The sequence below is a fragment of the Balaenoptera physalus genome (assembly GCF_965194825.1).
Source record: "Balaenoptera physalus genome assembly, chromosome: 10".
Taxonomy (NCBI): Eukaryota; Metazoa; Chordata; class Mammalia; order Artiodactyla; family Balaenopteridae; genus Balaenoptera; species Balaenoptera physalus.
Genome location: NC_138889.1, coordinates 88,634,106 through 88,651,031, shown reverse-complemented (window position 1 = coordinate 88,651,031; position 16,926 = coordinate 88,634,106). Strand labels below are relative to the sequence as shown.

At 48.3% G+C, this 16,926-nt stretch overlaps 2 long non-coding RNA genes across 3 annotated transcripts in view; both read left to right on the top strand.

Moving 5' to 3' along the window:
- Nucleotides 1-9,380, top strand: part of LOC309636905 — a 28,695-nt gene extending 19,315 nt beyond the window's left edge. Inside the window, exons 2-3 of one of the 2 annotated variants that reach the window (XR_014250302.1) lie at nt 7,103-7,213; nt 8,537-9,380. This is a non-coding gene — a long non-coding RNA (uncharacterized lncRNA). Of the gene's footprint in view, nt 1-7,102 lie in introns of both variants that reach the window. The other variant, XR_014250303.1, reaches the window with a different exon arrangement.
- Nucleotides 1-16,926, top strand: part of LOC309636906 — a 382,209-nt gene that overhangs the window by 100,596 nt on the left and 264,687 nt on the right. The gene's annotated exons all lie outside the window — the stretch shown is intronic.

Below are 16,926 nucleotides of genomic sequence, written 5' to 3'. Positions count from 1 at the left end.
CCTTGGAGCTATAGCAACTACTTGTGACAGACTTCAGGAAGCTGAGAAGTTTACCCTGGGGCAACCCACCACTATGTTTGTCCCTCACCATGTCTGTTCTTTACTGGAACAAAGCGGGGGCTGTTGGCTGACTTCTGGGAAAATGGGAAAGTACCAAGCCATTCTCTTAGACAATCCCAGTATAAGATTTCAGGTCACTTCAGCCCTAAATCCAGCCACATTGCTTCCAATTGTTGCTGCACAATCCCCAGAGCACGACTACCTACACGTCATGGAGCTAGTGTGCTCTAGCAGACTGGACTTAATGGACCAACCCTTGGCCGAGCTAGATATGGGACTGTCCACCAATGGAAGCAGCATCATGGACCAAGGTAGGCCACACTCTGGGTATGCAATGGTACCCTAAAAATGACTGTTGAAGCCAAAGCCCTGAACCCAGGGAGCTCAGCTCAGAAGGCAGAAATCATTGCTCTGACAAGAGCCCTATTTCTCACTGAAGGGAAGTGAGTAAATATTTACACAGACTCTCGCTATGCATTCTCTGTGGTGCATGCTCACGGGGCAATCTGGAAAGAAAGGGGGCGCCTCACTTCAAACAATAAATACATAAAACATGCTTCTGAAATCCTGTCACTATTAGAAGCAGTCCATAAGCCCTCACAAGTGGCCACAAAGCACTGCCAAGGCCACCAGAAGGGCGAAACTCATATAATAAAGGGCAACTTCTTAGCTGACCGAGCTGCAAAGAAGGCAGTAAAAGAAGGCGATTATCAAGCCATGATAGGGTCACTTCTCCCGCAGATCGACTTGTCAAAATACCAGCTGGTGCATTCAGAAAAGGAGAAGGAGAGGGCCGAAAAGTGGGCATTCACTTGATCACACCTCGCCTGGCTGGAAATGTCATGCACAAGGAATTGTTTTCATCCCTGAGACACTCTTGGACACTGTGCTGTGGCACGTTCATAATAGTGCCCATCACGGGAGAGATGCCACCTTACAATGGATTCAAAAATATATAATGGGGCCTAACCTACAAAGGACCATCCAACAAGTCACTCAAAATTGCATGATTTGTGCTAAAAATAACCCTTAGACTGCTGTCAGATGTCCCCAGACGGGGTCCCAACACAGAGGAACCTGCCCCACCAAGGACTGACAAATAGATTTGACTCAAGTGAGCTGCAGGAAATTTCAGATACTTGTACGTGTTTGATGACACTTTCAGGATGGGTGGAGGCATATACCACCCAGACAGAAAAAGCCTCCAAAGTGGTTAAAGCCCTCCTTGAGGAAATTATCTGCTGATTTGGACTGCCTGCCTCCCTTCAAAGTGGTAACGGGCCTGCTTTTGTCTCTAGTATAATCCAACAAGTGTCCAAAGCACTGCAAATTAATTGGCTGCTACATTCATCCTGGAGACCACAATCAACAGGAAAAACTGAGAAAATGAATTATACATTAAAAAGGAACATTGCTAACGTATGTCAATTTAACTTGGGATAAGGCCTTGCCAGTTACCCTGCTGTGGGTCAGAGTGGCTCCCAGAAGCAAGCTTAAATTAAGCCCCTTTGACATATTGTATGGTAGGCCTTTCCAGGTGCCTGCCCAGGTGGGAGAATCTATAAATGCTCTGAAAGACCTAGCAGTTGCCAATTATGTTGAAACTCTGGGCACTATACTAACCTCTGTTCATGAGTTTGCCTCCAGCAGGTCTGCCTATCCAACTGAAGTAGCCTTACATCCTTTCCAACCTGGGGACCAAGTCCTCCTTAAAACTTATAGAGAACAAAGGCCTGAACACCAGCTAACTGCACAGTGGACAGGACCACATGTGGTACTACTTGCCATACACTCATCTGTCAAGTTAGCTACAGTAAAGCCATGGATTCATCACACTCAGTTTAAAGTAGCCCCGCTGTCATCAGAAAATGACCCAACTCCTGAGAGGCCTAGAGAGCAATGGGTTTGTGAACCCTTTAGAAGACTTGAGGTTGCTCTTCAAAAAGGATAAGTATTGAGATTAAAATTTCATTGTAGAAGAGATTTCATCAGGTTCAAATAGTTGTAGATAAAGAAAGAAAGAGAACTTCCCTGCTGGTGCAGTGGTTAAAAATCTGCCTGCCAATGCAGGGGACACAGGTTCAATCCCTGGTCCAGGAAGATCCCACATGCCACAGAGCAACTAAGCCCATGAGCCACAACTACTAAGCTTGAGTGCCACAACTACTGAAGCCCACGCACTACAACTACTGAAACCCACATGCTCTAGGGCCCATGTGCCACAACTACTGAGCCCGCGTGCTGCAACTACTGAAGTCCTCGTACCTAGAGCCCGTGCTGTGCAACAAGAGAAGCCACTGCAATGAGAAGCCCGCGCACAGCAACGAAGAGTAGCCCCCGTTCACTGCAACTAGAGAGAGCCCGCGCACAGCAATGAAGACCCAACACAGCCAAAAATTTTTAAAGAAAGAGAATTGTATTACTTACTAAAAATTTTAAAGAATATTCCCGGCCCGAGGCTGATCAATTCCATTCCACGATCACCCCTTCATCACCCCTGTTCAGTAGGAAGTAGCCACAATGATTGTTGCCCCTTTTTCCCACAAGACTGTAGAATGGACACTGACAGTGGGGAATTGTAATAGGGGTGGGCCGGCCATTAGTGGTCCCGCTCCACCAATGGGCAGCCTCGCAGTGGTCCCCACAGTCACCAAGTTTGCAACAACCAGCCACACCCTCTATCCCCCTCCCCCTTCTTGTATAAAAGAAGCCTGAATTCGGACTGGGGGAAGATGGTTTTTTAGACACTAGTCCACCATCTTCTCGATCTGCTGGCTTTCTGAATAAAGTCGTTATTCCTTGTCCCAACACCTCATCTCCCGATTTACTGGCCTGTTGTGCAGTGAGCAGAATGAGTTTGGACTCAGTATCAGAGACAGTTAGGAGGTTAGTTTAGCAATTTATGCCTGATATGAGGTAGCCTGTGCTAGAGATGAGCAATGAAATGGTAAGAAGCGGGTGGATGCTGAGCCATCGTACCTGCTGTTCCCTTTGCCTTGCGTGCTGTTTCTCGTATATCTGCTTGCCCATCTTCTTCAGTTCTCTGCCCAAATAGCACTTAATTAGAGAGGCCTCCCTTGACCAACCCATATAAAAGTGCAACATCACGCCTATATATACCCTCCATTTTATTTTCATACTGATTTTTCTCCATAGCATTTATCACCATCTAGCATATCTCTTTCTTTCCTTTAATTATCTTCCTCCTCTGACTAGAGTAAAAACTCTGATAGTAAAGACTTTGGCTATTTTGTTCACTGCTATACCCCTAGTACCCAGGATAGCTGACCCATAGTAGCAGCTCAAAAGAACTGTGTTAAATGACGAAGTGAATGAATGGATCCCATCCTCTGTATTGGTTATCTATTGCTGTGTAACAAATTACCCCCAAATCTAGTAGCTTGAAATAATAGGCATTTATTATCTCACACAGTTTCTGAGCATCAAGAATCTGAGAGCAGCCTAGTGGGTCCTTTTGGCTCAGAGTCTCTCATGAGGTCCAGTCAACTGTCAGTCAGGGCTGCAGTCAGCTGAAGGCTTGAGTGGGGCTGAGGACCTGCTTCCAAGATGGATCACTCACGTGACGTGGCTTTTGGCAGAAGGCCTTGCTGCATGGGTTGTCTGAGTGTCCTGACATTCCTCAGAGCAAGTTCACACACACACACACACACACACACACACACACACACACACACACACACAGAGATATCCCAATGGTGTTTACAACCTAACCTCAAAGATGATTTACCATCACTTCTGCCATGTTCTCTGGTCATACAGACCAACCATGAGACAGTGTGGAAGGAGGCTGCACAAGGGCATGAAACCCAGAAGGCAGTGATCCTGAGCTGTGGGGACCATCTTGGAGACTGAGCATAACGCCCTCTTTTATGAAGACCTTTCTCCTCCCCACTCCAGCTATTTGTAACCCACAGGTAGTAAACTCTCGACCCACAGCTATATTCAGAGTAACTAAGTGTTTTTTTTAAAAAAACATTACCATGTTTTAGGTTATTAGACTCAACATTTAAAAATAAGGGGAAGGGCCAGCAAGCCATTGGGATGGCCAGATGGTGAAGGGTTGGTGCTGGATGACAGTTGGGCAGTTGGAATGAGGCAGCCGTGAGGAATCTGAGAGACAGTTGGAAGGCAGCCCTGACCTGGGTGGTGGGATGTGGGAAACAGAGGCCAGGGGTGAGGCAGGGCAAAATTTCAGAGGCAGGAGGAAAGGATAAGTAATAGTTCCCTGAGCAGAAACAGGGAAATTGGGAGGGGATATGATCTGAGAGAGAGTTGAATCTGCCTTCAGTGCACGTGAGGCAGAGAGAGGCACCAAGAGGACAGGGTTCTGCCTTCGGGTACCTCGCGGCCGGGTACAGGAGACAGGCAAGCTCACAGGAAACTAGCCTGCAAGGCTGAATGAAAGAAATTCGCTGATGAAGCTGCAAAATAACATTGTTCGAGGCCACAGGAAGGGGTTTGAAGTAAGTCTGGGGCTCTCTGATCCTGAGAGGCCATCAGGAGGAGGGGTCCAGCAAGCTCAGAGGTGGGAGGTGGGCTGGGAACTGAGACTTGGGAAATAAGTACACAAAGCTTTGTGAGCAAATGAAGCAGGGAGAGTTGCTTAAGTTGGAGCGAGGAGTCCCAGACCCAGACTGGAGCACTCAGAACCACAGGCAGAATGGAGGCGTGGTTAAAAGCAAGGGGCCTGGAGCCAGGCGGCTTGGATTTGAGCACTGGTCCTGCCCCCTATTGGCTGTGTCTTCTTGGGCCATTATTACCTTCTCTGTACCTTAATACCTCCATCTGTTAAATGGGTGCTATTATAGTACCTATGGTGAAAGCCACACATACTGAGAAAGAAAAATGTGAGGAACATTGCTTGGTACACAGTAAGGGTTCAATCGATGCCAGCTTTGGGTGCATCAGGAGGGAAAAAGAGTAGTCAGAGAGGCTGGAAGCAGCATGAAGGTGGTGCAACATCACTGAAGTTCTGGAGAGGAGAGGGTTTTGAGGAGAATGGGGTCAGGATGACGATAGGGAACACGTCAGTTGAACATTGAGCATGTGAGTGTGTTATTTCCTTAAGGAACTGTTGTCAGCTCAGGTTTACAGATGAGAAAACCAAGGCTTGCGATAGGAAGTGAGTGGCACCAGATCGCACAGCCGAACAGATGTGGAGATGGAATTTTGATCCATATCTGTCCATTCCTGCAGCCCAAGTGCCCACACTGCCCTTGGGAGCCTCCAGAGAAGGCAAGGAGATTGAAGATGCAGGAGGGGCCGCTCCAGAGTGTGAGGGGAAGGAGCAGGGTGTCCAGTGCAGTGTGAGGCTGCAGCCGGGTGTCTGGACCAGAGCCTGAGCGAGGAAGAGGAAGCGGTGGATGTAGGTCACTCATCTGAGAACTTTGGCCAAGAATGAAGTGAGGAAGGAGGCAACAGCTTGGGGGCGGGAAGAGGTCACGAAGGGGTTTATTCAGAGCAGGGACACAGGACTGGTTTTCAAGCCCGGAGGAAAAGAAAAAGGAGGTCCTGGAGAGGCTGTGAGGTGTCACTGATGGAGAAAGACCCTTTGGGGGGTGGGAAAGGCTGAAATCGGGGCCACTGCTGAAGGGACTCAGTCTGGGACAAAGCAGAAAAAGAATTTATTACTCTCCCCAAAGAGTCAAGGGTGGCACCTCTGCTGGCTCTGTGGGGGGACAAGCTGAACCCCGCCTGGAGACACAGGGGTCTGGGTAGCTGGTAGGACACACGCGGCTAGAACCCGCAGCCACTGAGCGAGGGCTTGGGGGTGGAGTGGTACGGAACGTGGGTTCTGGGTCCCTGCTGGGGGCCAGACCACCCTGCGCTCTGTCCATCCCCACCCCCATCCCGCCGGGCTCTCTACGAACTGTGAGAACTAACTGGAGATGTAACAAAACAGAGATCCTGTCTTCCCCGGGCGTTCGGTCTGTTGGGGAGACGGAGAGGCGGATGCTGCTGTGATTGGTGAAGCTCTTGGCGCTGCGAGGCACCCGAGAGGTCACAGCAAGCGCGCAAAAGCGCGGTCTGAGCTACGAGCGGGGAGGGAGGGGCGAGGCGAGAGGCCGCAGGCGGGGGCAGCAGCAGCTTCTGCAAATGACTGGCCGAGAGCCACGCACCACAGCCCAGAAGCGAAGTTCTCAGCCGCTGGAGCACAGGCCGTGCGCCCGGGGAGGAGCTGCACTTCGTTTTAACGAGGCTAATGGGGCCGTCGATGTCTTTTGAGCAGGGAGAGCCAGGACGGAGTTTATTCTGAAACCTGCCTCTGTTTCCTCTGTGGGATGTGACTAGAACGTGCAGCTGAGCCAGGGAGGAGACCTAGAGGAGCCTGCGGAGGTCGAGAAGGGGAGGGGTGACCTTGGCCGCTATCGCAGAGCGGAAGGACACACTCAAGAAACGGTCCAGAGGAGGACGTGGGGTCTTGGCAATTGGGAGGGCGATGGTGTTCACCTCATTGCGAGGAGCGCACCGGGGGAGGGACGGGATTTTGGGTGAGCGGGAGAGAGAAGCTCAGGTTTGAAGCCTTCTGGGTGGCCGCGCGTCTGGAGTTGGGGGACATCTGGGTGGTTTGGGAGAGATCCGAGAAGGAGTTGGCGACTTGGAAGCTGTCAGCACGAAGATGAAGTCCCGAGTCCGGGGACGGTGTTTGGAAGAGTCCTGCTTCATCTCCCGGGGAATAGAGGACCGCTCAGCCTGGGAGAGATGAGAAGGTCAAGGTTCGGTTTGGGTTTTTAAGGCAGAGGAGAAGCTGACAGGAGGGCCCTGGTAGAGAGGCAGGGAGCTCCCAGCAGAGGGAGGGGAGTCTGGAGTGGAGTGGAGTCGGGAATCCGCCTTGGGCAGGAGAGGAGACAAAGGAGTAGGGGCTGAAGTTTCACATGCTGCTCTAAAGGGGAGAAGAGAACAGAGCAGGGAAACTTGGGGAGACCTGGCCAAGCAGTGCAGGAGCTGGGCTGGGCTGGGCTTGGAGATGGTCACTCCGCAGGGGCAGAAGAAGGTGATCTTTGACTATTTTTGTCCACAGGACTCGAAGCTCAGGTGCAGCGGAGGAAATTGACAGGAAGCTGAGGCCTGTGGACCACAGACGAAGGAAGCGCCTTCACACCCACCCTGCATTTCAAAGGAGTGAACTGAGGTATGCGGGAAAGACTGTGGGACAGCCCCCGACAGATGTCTGCACCTGAGCTGTTTGAGCAGGCCTTTCATGGGAGTGTAAGAAGCTTCCGGCGAGAGACTTCCTCCTGAGGGGCATCAAGGCCAATTCTGATCACAGGCCTTTTCACTAGAAGAGCAGAGAAGGGTCTGGAGGGGCCCACAGGACAGCAGCCCAGCTCAGTGAGAGACCACTTGTTTGTGGGAACATCTGTCATGCTCATGGGGGCCCCCCGGGAAGAGGGGGTGTGTGCAGGTGGCTTTGCAGGAGGAGAGGGGCTCGGGGAAGCAGAGTGACCGCAGGTGCTGGGCTCAGCTTCACATCTGGCTGGTGCTGCCCGGGGATGCTCCATCAACATTTGTGCACACAGACCACCTTTAACGCAACGCTCACACCCACTGTGTCCAGGGCTCCTTATAGGCCAGAACATTTGCCCGCCAAGGACATCATTTAATGCTCACAATCCCATGGAAGGGGCGCTTTGATGCCTATTTTGTAAACAAGGAAAGAGCAGATTGGAGAGGTTAAGTGATTTTTTCCGAGATCACACAGCTCAGGTGTGGTGGAATCCAACCTCAGTTCATCCTCATCTCTTTTCCTCTCCAGCTGACGTTCTGTGGTTGTTATAAGCAGTATCCCACGTACACCACAGCCCCCTTCCTTGGGCTTATCCAGCAAGTGGCAGCCCCGGTCAAGATCAACTCTTGGCCTGCTCCCGCCTCCAGGAGCATAGCTGGAGGTGGCTGGAGAAAACCGCCCACCATAATGACCGAATTCATGACCTTTAACCTCAAGCAGGTCCAGGGGGCCTTGGCGCTGGCTGGTCCTTGCACTCTCCCACTCTCCCAGACAACTAGTTCATACCTCCTCCTTTTCTGAGCTCCCACTTCCTGGGAGCACCCAGGGCCCCAGCACGCTCTGTGGTTTATGGTGGAAAAGACCCACCTCTGACCAGAAGGAGACTGAGGTCTGGAGGTGGGTGCTGATGGCGGAACTATGCTTCAGACCGTGGCTCCCCCATCCTGAGTGACTGAGGGCTGGGCCTCATACCTGCACTGCCCACTCCCCTGCCCAGTCCATAGGGATCAACTAAACGTGCAGAAACCATCCACATTTGGGCAACAGCTCCTCTGACACTAATTCATGTATTTTGTATGCTCTTTGGGAGCGAAGGTATTTTGAAAAGAGGTTCCACTGGTCCCAAATTTTTCTCTGGACGTGCAGGGTTACGGGAACCATGACAACAGCCCTCCAGGAGGAAACCAGTGGTGCTCTGCCCTATCCTGTCTTTTCTGTCTGCATCAGGGGAGCCTTGGAACTGCAAGCTGGCTGCATCTCACCTGGGACACATCACTGCATGACCAACTTCTTCTGGAACCCTTGGGGCCAGCAGAGCTGCCGTCTGTTCTCCCCTGGCCTCAGGCACCACCTTTGCCTAAAAAGCAACTGGCACCAAGGAGAAACATGATGTCATGATGTCATTAGAGCCAGATGACTCCTCAGTTATCAGTGCCCGGGCCAGCCCTGCCCAGGGTCACAGAGCACAGAAGTTGGACTAGGCCCCAGTCTCTCCCAACTCCAGGGCCGCTGTCCTTTGCTTACAGAGATATTAGCAAAAATTATTTAAAAGCATTCGATTTCTAATAACATTCTCGCTCCATACCTATCTCAGTGACTGCTGGAAACAGGTAGGCACTTCCGCCTTAGGCTCCAAGTCCAGGTGACCTTCCGTAGTGGCCAACGTTGTTTTTTAAAACCACGAATCTCAGAGTTGACTCTGGTAGGTTGAGTGTCCACACGAACACGTAGACATGCTGATGACATGTCTCTTGCCCGTGATAAGAGTGTCTTAAGGGGCTTCCCTGGTGGCGCAGTGGTTGAGAATCTGCCTGCCAATGCAGGGGACACGGGTTCGAGCCCTGGTCTGGGAAGATCCCACATGCCGCGGAGCAACTAGGCCCGTGAGCCACAACTACTGAGCCTGCGCATCTGGAGCCTGTGCTCCACAACAAGAGAGGCCGCGATAGTGAGAGGCCCGCGCACCGCGATGAAGAGTGGCCCCCGCTCGCCGCAACTAGAGAAAGCCCTTGCACAGAAACGAAGACTCAACACAGTCAAAAATAAATAAATTAATTAATTTTTTAAAAAAGCCTTTATTAAAAAAAAAAAAAGTCTCTTAAGAGTAAGACACAACAGAAATCAAAGTTGAAGAAGTGACAGATGTCCATAAAGTCCTCTCAGTGGAGGACTTGGTCCAAATGGATGAGGTTGGAGTTGGCATCCTTCTCACAGGGAGACCAGGCTGGGTATTTTGCTGGGAGCAGGCCTGTCGGATTCCCTGGCTACCTAGATGCTTAGCAGCCCTGGGAAAACCCAAGTCCACAGACCAAGGTTTTTCTGTTAGGTCTTGGGGTCCTGGCAGCTTGTCTTCTGCCTGTCCCTGTGCCTGTCCAGCCAGTTCCCCGCCCTTAGTTCTTATTACAACAGGCCCTCGCACCTCCCCCACTGCCACTCTCCTGACTCCATGGGTGGACGCCTCTCTTGTGAGCTTCCCAAGCACCCTGCTTCCTGAGAGCCTACTGCTTCCCCAAAGCCCCAGAGCCCTGGAAGTTGCAGGGACCTGGGAAACAAAGCAGAAGGCTTTTCCGGGATGTGACGCCTGCAGAGTCCCCCACGTGGCCTGGAGTTTCCATAATGGTGGTAACGAGTCTAAGATTCTAAACTGAAAAGGCAGCCTCTTCAAGCTGGTCAAGTGAGACAGTGATAGGGAAGAGGAATCTGGGGGGAAAAGAGCTCCGAGGTGAATTGCAGGGGGCGGCGAGGGGGAGTGTGTGTGTGCAGGGCGCAGATCTGAGGTCCATTTTTTTGTCTCCCACTCTCTGAAATGACTTTCACACCTTTTTGTCACCCCCCCCCAAACCTCCCATGCCCTACCTCTCCTCCCTCTCAGCTGCTACACTGCTTCCTGTTTAACCAAGAAAACAGATAAACCGCCTCTGATTTTATCAATAGGCTGTGGACGCCACCCCCCTTCCTAATCAAGGACATCCCTCCTGCAACTGACCTCTCTCTACCTGCATCACTAGGTTTTCCCTCCGTATGGGATCGTTGTCAAGCAAATAAAATCACTCTAGGAGAGTGAATTTTTTAAAATCAACTCTATTGAGTTATGATGTGGATATAAAAGGCACCCATTATAAGTGCAAAGTTAGATGAGTTTTGACACATGTATTCCCCTGGGTAACTGCCACCACCGCTGTGAAGTCAGAGATCATTCCCTTTAACCCCGTGAGGTATCTCACTGCTGAGGAGTGTTCCCTTGTATGGATGCGGCACAATTTGTTCATGCCTTTGCCTGTTGGTATACAATTGGGCTATTTCTACTTTTTGGCTATTATGAACAAAAAGTGCAGTGAATATTCATGTATAAGTTTTTGTGTGGATGCATGTTATTTCTCTTGAGTAAATATCTACGGGCGGAATAGCTGGGCCATATGATAATCTATGTTTAGTTTTACTAGAAACTTCCAAACTTGTTCTCCAAAGTGGCTCTACCATTTTACATTTCCATAGTGGTCCATGAAAGTTCTAGATGCTGCAATTAGTATTGCCAGTTTTTTCTCCCTATCTTTAGCCATTTTATCACGTGTGTAGGGGGGTATGCATTTTGGTTGTAATTTGCATTTTTGTTTTATGACTAATCGTGTTGAGCATCTTTTCAGGTACTCGTTGGCTATTCAAATATCAAGCACATGTATTGTCTCACAGTTTCCATGGGTCCTGCAGGCTTGGCTGAGCTGGGCTTTCTGCTCAGGGTCTCACAAGGTGTTGGCCAGGGCTGCAGGTCTTTTTCCAGTCACACATGGTTGTTGGCAGAATTCACTTCCTTGCAGCTGTAGAACCCATGGTGATTCAGGCCAAAGGGAAAGCTTTGCCGCTGCCTCTAGAGCCTCATTTAAAAGGCTCACCTGATTAGGTCAGGCCCACCCACTGGTAATCTCCCTTTTGACTGACTCAAAGTCAACTGATCAGGAACCTTAATTACATCTGTCAATCCCTTCATATAATATGATGTAACCCAATCACAGGAGTGACATCCACAGTATTCACTGGTCCCACACATACTGTAGGGGAGATTATTATACATGGGCATGGGTCACCTTAGAATTCTTCTTACCACACCCATTTTCAGTTGGCTGGTTTCTCTCCTCCTCACTGTGTTATATGAGTGCTTTATAAATTCCAGATACAAGTCCTGTACAGATACCTGTATTGCAAATATTTTTCTCCCAGCCCCTAACTTGCCTTTTCGTTTTCTTAATGGTGTTTTTGGAAGAACCGAAATTTTTAATTTTGATGAAGTCCAATTTGTCAGCTTTTTCTTTTATGGTTCACACTTCATATTTCCCCACAAGAAATCTTTGCCTACCTAAAGTTTACACTATTGTCTCCTATGTTTTCTTTTAGAAGTTTTATAGTTTTATATTTAGTTCTGTGACTCATTTTAAGTCAGCTTTTGTGTATCATGTGAGATAAGAGTTGAGATTCACCTTCTTTTCCCAAATGGATATACCATTTTACCAGCACTATCTGTTGAAAACACCATCATTTCCCCCATTGAATTACCTTGGCACTTTAAGTGAAAATCAATGAATATGGGTCTACTTCTAGACTATTATACCATTGATTTCTATTTTTATACTTAAATCTATAGTAACCTACTTGATTACTGTATATTTACATTGTCTTAAAATTTAGACAGATTACACCCTTAAGCTTTGTTCTTTTCCAAAAATTTTCTATTTTATGACCTTTTAATTTCTGTATAAAATCTCAGCATCAGCTTGTCAAATTCTAAAAATCAGAAATAAGCCTGCTGGGATCTTGATTCGGATTGCATCAAATATGTAACTCAGCTTAGAGAGAAATGCCATCTGACAATATTGAGTCCTCTAATCCATAAGCCTGGTATATATCTCCATTTATTTTCTCCCAGCTTCACTTTATAGTTTACAGCATACATGTTTTTCACATATTTCATTAAATTTTCCTTTAGTATATATCACCTTTTGAGATGCTTTTATAAATGGTATTTAAAATTTTCCTTTTCCAATTGTTCATTGTTAATGTATAGAAGTATAATTGATGATTGTGATATTGACCCTGTATTTTGTGACTTAGCTAAATTCACTTAATAGTCTAGTAGATTTTTTTTAAGATTCGTTAGAATTTTCGAGTACATGATCATATCATCTGCAAATAAAGTTTTGGTCTCTCCTTTCCAATCTGTATGCCTTTTTGCACTAGCTCAGACCTCCAGCACAATGTTAAAAAAAAACAAAAAACAAAAAACTGGAGAGACCAGACAGACATCTTCACCTCATTCCCATTACTAAGGAGGAAAGCCAGCCTTTCCTGAGGATTATTCAGTAGCTGCTAAGTCTCAGGCAACAGTTCTGAATCACTTTCTCTCAAAGAAGCATGCACATACACATAAAATTTTATATAAATTTCAGTGGATTGACCTCCTTGGAGGCTGTATATGTACCTCATTTGGTTGTATGGAGCCCAAGTTAATAAATCTTTGACTAACATCAGGCCCTACCTACGGAAATAAGAGGAAGATAAAAGTGGGCTTCCAGCTGCTTCGAGGGAAATGGAAGACAAAGGGAATCTCTGGACTAGTGAGAGTTATGACCAAACACCCCCGACTACCAGTCTAGGGCGGGTGGTTGCCTGTACCCATTTATATGAAGATGGCAGTGCCTGGACCCTGAGCTGAGTTGAAGACAGATGAAATCTGAAAGACCAGGGACCAGAGCTTCCCTAAGGAAGGAGAGAGCAATGGTGTCACCTTGAGAAGGTGATGTTTTCAAGACCTGTCAAATCTTCCTAATTAGCAGGAGGATAGACACCAAAGGGAACTATGTGGAATCTGTGACTGCACCCGCTGACTGTTCACAGCATCCCAGGGTGCACAAATGATGTCAGTGCCAATACAGCCTTCAACCCGCGTAATTATTACCAAAACTGGTCCTTTACTGGAATAACTCCCTCACGCTTAACAATTCTGGTGTTCCCATCTCCTCATGCCCATGTCCCAATGTGGGAAAACAGCTTACCCTCTGGGCACTTCTTTAGGGGAAAAGACCCCCTTTCTCTGTTGGATTGGCTGGGCAGTGCAGATGGGGCCATCTCTGGGCAGCCATTTGCTAATAAGGATACTCTTTACCTCGGAAGGTTCCAGTGAATGATGGAAGAGATAGCAGACATGATGTTCTGAATGTTTGTATTGCCTTGCAAATAGAGGACAGTGTTTTCTGGCTCTTCTTGCCCCCCACTCCCCCATAAAAAAACACGTGACCTGCTAGGGTGCTTAGGAGCAAAATATTACCCATCTGTCCCTGGGGAGGCCCAGTTGAATAATGTCTCTTCCAAAATCACCTGGCATTTGGGGAAATGGAGTGTGTACCTATGTGGTAACCAGATGTCATGGAAGAAAGACAAGGGCACACACCATCAGTGCCACATGGTAGGGTTTACGGGGTGGGGGGATCCTACAAGCAAAAAAGTAGAGTGTACAGGATTCCTGAGCTCCCATTATCCCATAGAGAGCTGGCTAAATTAGGCAAAACTGGACCAGACACATCATGGACAACACCATGGGAAAGAGGAGCCCTCATGTCACAAAGCTCTAAAGATGCATGAGGATGGGGTGCGGGGTTAATGCCGGACTTCTGGAGCTTTCTCAAGCGGGGTTTCTGGGGATCCCCAAGAATATCCTGACTAGAGGAGAAAGAGGACGGGGAAGAGGGAGGTCACCTCACTCTGAACACCACTGCCCTGCTCCCCTGGGATTATGACAGTTCTGACAGCACCATAAACCGTCAGACTTAGAAGGCCTCTGGACACGGAGCCCCTGCTACTCTCCAAACGACCCTCTATTCCCTCCGTATCTTTCTACCATGCCGTCCTTGGCCACAGCCCCCCGCTGAGCTCCTTCTTCTACTAAACGTTCCATTCTATTCAGCAGTTACTTCCAGGACACCTTCCAAAAGTCACATCTTTTCTAGATTCTGAGGACCTGGAAAAGGATGATGCAAAGGGAGTTCCCTGGGTGGGGCCCCCATACACGCTGCCTCGTCTCTGGGTCTCTAGTCCATCCTACCCCAGCAGCATCTCTCTAAGGCCCAGCTCACCTGTGCCCCTCCCGTCCGTGTTTCTTCACTGCATCCAGGCTGAAACCTAGAACATTTCATACAAAGCCTTGGTTCCTCTGGATGTTCTTCTGTCCTTGGGCTGTGCCCCCTTCTCTGTCTGCGGTGTTAACCCTCACTGCTCTCCAGGCCTCACCTCTGCCCACTCCTACTGGCTCACGTGGCCCCACCAATGCCCATCATTTGTCCTGGTCCTCTGCTGTGGAATGTGGCTTCCACCATCCATGGTGGACACTGAAATCCAGCCTGTCCTCTACTCTCGCCTCACCTCCAGGAAGCCTTCCTTGGTTGTAGCTGCTCTCATACCCTTTCTCCCTCCCCTGGTTTCCTAGAGCACGTGAGCTCTGAACCTCAGCACTCACATGGCTGGGGTTGCTTTACAGCTGTTTCTCCTGAATTCTTCCATCAATGAGGAGCCTCTTGAGCCAGGGACCACACAGCCCTGAGATCAGAGGGGAGGAAAGAGCTGTTCCTTGCTGCCTTCTGATGCCTAGGCCTGGTATAAACATGGAAGGACGTGTGCTATGGAGGAATGATTACAAGCTGAGCATCAGGGTCCTGAGCTCTGTCCTCCAATGATCCCTAAGCCTATTGTTTCTGTCTCTGGGCCTGCGGTCCTGAAGCTGTGAAATGGGAGCAGACAGGCTGAGATGGGTGATTCCTAAAAGCCTGTACAGTTTTCAGGATTCAATGTTCTCCATTAGTGATTCTTAACCCTTTATAGATATTAGAATCACCTGAGAAACTTAAACACTAGCAACGCCTGTGCCCCATTCCCCGGGAGGTAAGATGCAGTTGGCTTGTGATGGAGCCCAGGCAGTCGTGATTTTATAAAAGTTCATCGAATGATTCCAATGTGCAGACAGGATTGGGAACCCGAGATCCTCACGTTTGGTGGGGAAGCGCTCATTAGGAGGGACCTGGTCAATGCTCAGACACAGCCATGGTCTCATGCTGCCTTCTGGTGGTCAGGTTGCTACTACGGGAAGACTTCTACCTCCAAGTGTTTCAACCTGGGTCAGGAAAAATGTAACTGAGAAGAGGAACAGGAAGAATTAAAAAGAAGAGGAAGAAGAGGAGGAAAGAGAGAAGGCCTGGCTTCTCCATGACCCATGGGTTCACAGACATTTCCGTTCCCATTTTTCCCCTACAACAAATAATGTGCCCCCAGGACCAGCCCTCTGGATCTCCCTGCTGGATGTAAGGGGAATTCAGAAGGATAAAGGTTCAGAGGAGCTCCTGAGACAGCAAAGCCAAGTAGGAGACTTGAGATGATACAGTAATATTTGTAAAGTGCCTGGGAAATGAGGGCTCAGTGTGAGCTTTTTTTTTTTTTAAGTTATACAATTTTATTTATTTATTTATTTATTTATTTATGGCTGTGTTGGGTCTTCATTTCTGTGCGAGGGCTTTCTCTAGTTGCGGCAAGAGGGGGCCCCTCTTCATCGCGGTGCGCGGGCCTTTCATTATTGCGGCCTCTCTTGTTGCGGAGCACAGGCTCCAGACGCGCAGGCTCAGTAATTGTGGCTCACGGGCCTAGTTGCTCCTCGGCATGTGGGATCTTCCCAGACCAGTGCTCGAACCCGTGTCCCCTGCATTGGCAGGCAGATTCTCAACCACTGCGCCACCAGGGAAGCCCCTCAGTGTGAGCTTTATCATTATTCACTGCAACTTTGGGCAAGATCATTTCTCTGAGCCTTGGTCATCACTGCCCACCTCACAGCACTACTGGTTTTTCTTTCTTTCCATGTCACATTATTCTCTAGTTCTATGCAATGAATTCATCTCCAGGGTATAGGACTTTGGGATCAATTTCTCAAAATGAACTAAGTTTTGAACTCTGATAGCATTTTTATTTAAATTGTATAGTATTTAGATTTTTAAAAATCACTTTGTAGTCAATTAAAATAAATACTTCTCATCAGTTTTTCTTTTTTTAATTTTTTAAAAAAATTTTATACAATTTTAAAGGATACTTTCCATTTACAGTTATTACAAAATGCTAGCTATGTTCCCCATGTTGTACAATACATCCTTGAGCCTATCTTACACCCAATAGTTTGTACCTCTCACTCCTCCACCCCTTTATTTCCCCTCCCCGCTGGTAACCGCTAGTTTGTTCTCTATATCTGTGAATGTGCTTCTTTCTTTGTTAAATTCACTAATTTGTTGTATTCTTAGATTCCACGTATAAGTGATATCATACAGTGTTTGTCTTTCTCTGTCTGACTTATTTCACTTAACACAATGCCCTCCAAGTCCATCCATGTCGCTGCAAATGGCAAAGTTTTGTTCTTTTTTATGGATGAGTAGTATTCCATCTCACAGCATTATTCTGAACACCAAATCTTTATGGACAAAATATTCTGTCAAGGGCCTCAGAACTTTAACAGACTCCAGACTGTGCAAAGTCCAGGCCCATCTGACATGGGCTAGGGCTTCCCAAACCTGGTTGTGAGTCTGGAAAAAAAAAAAAAT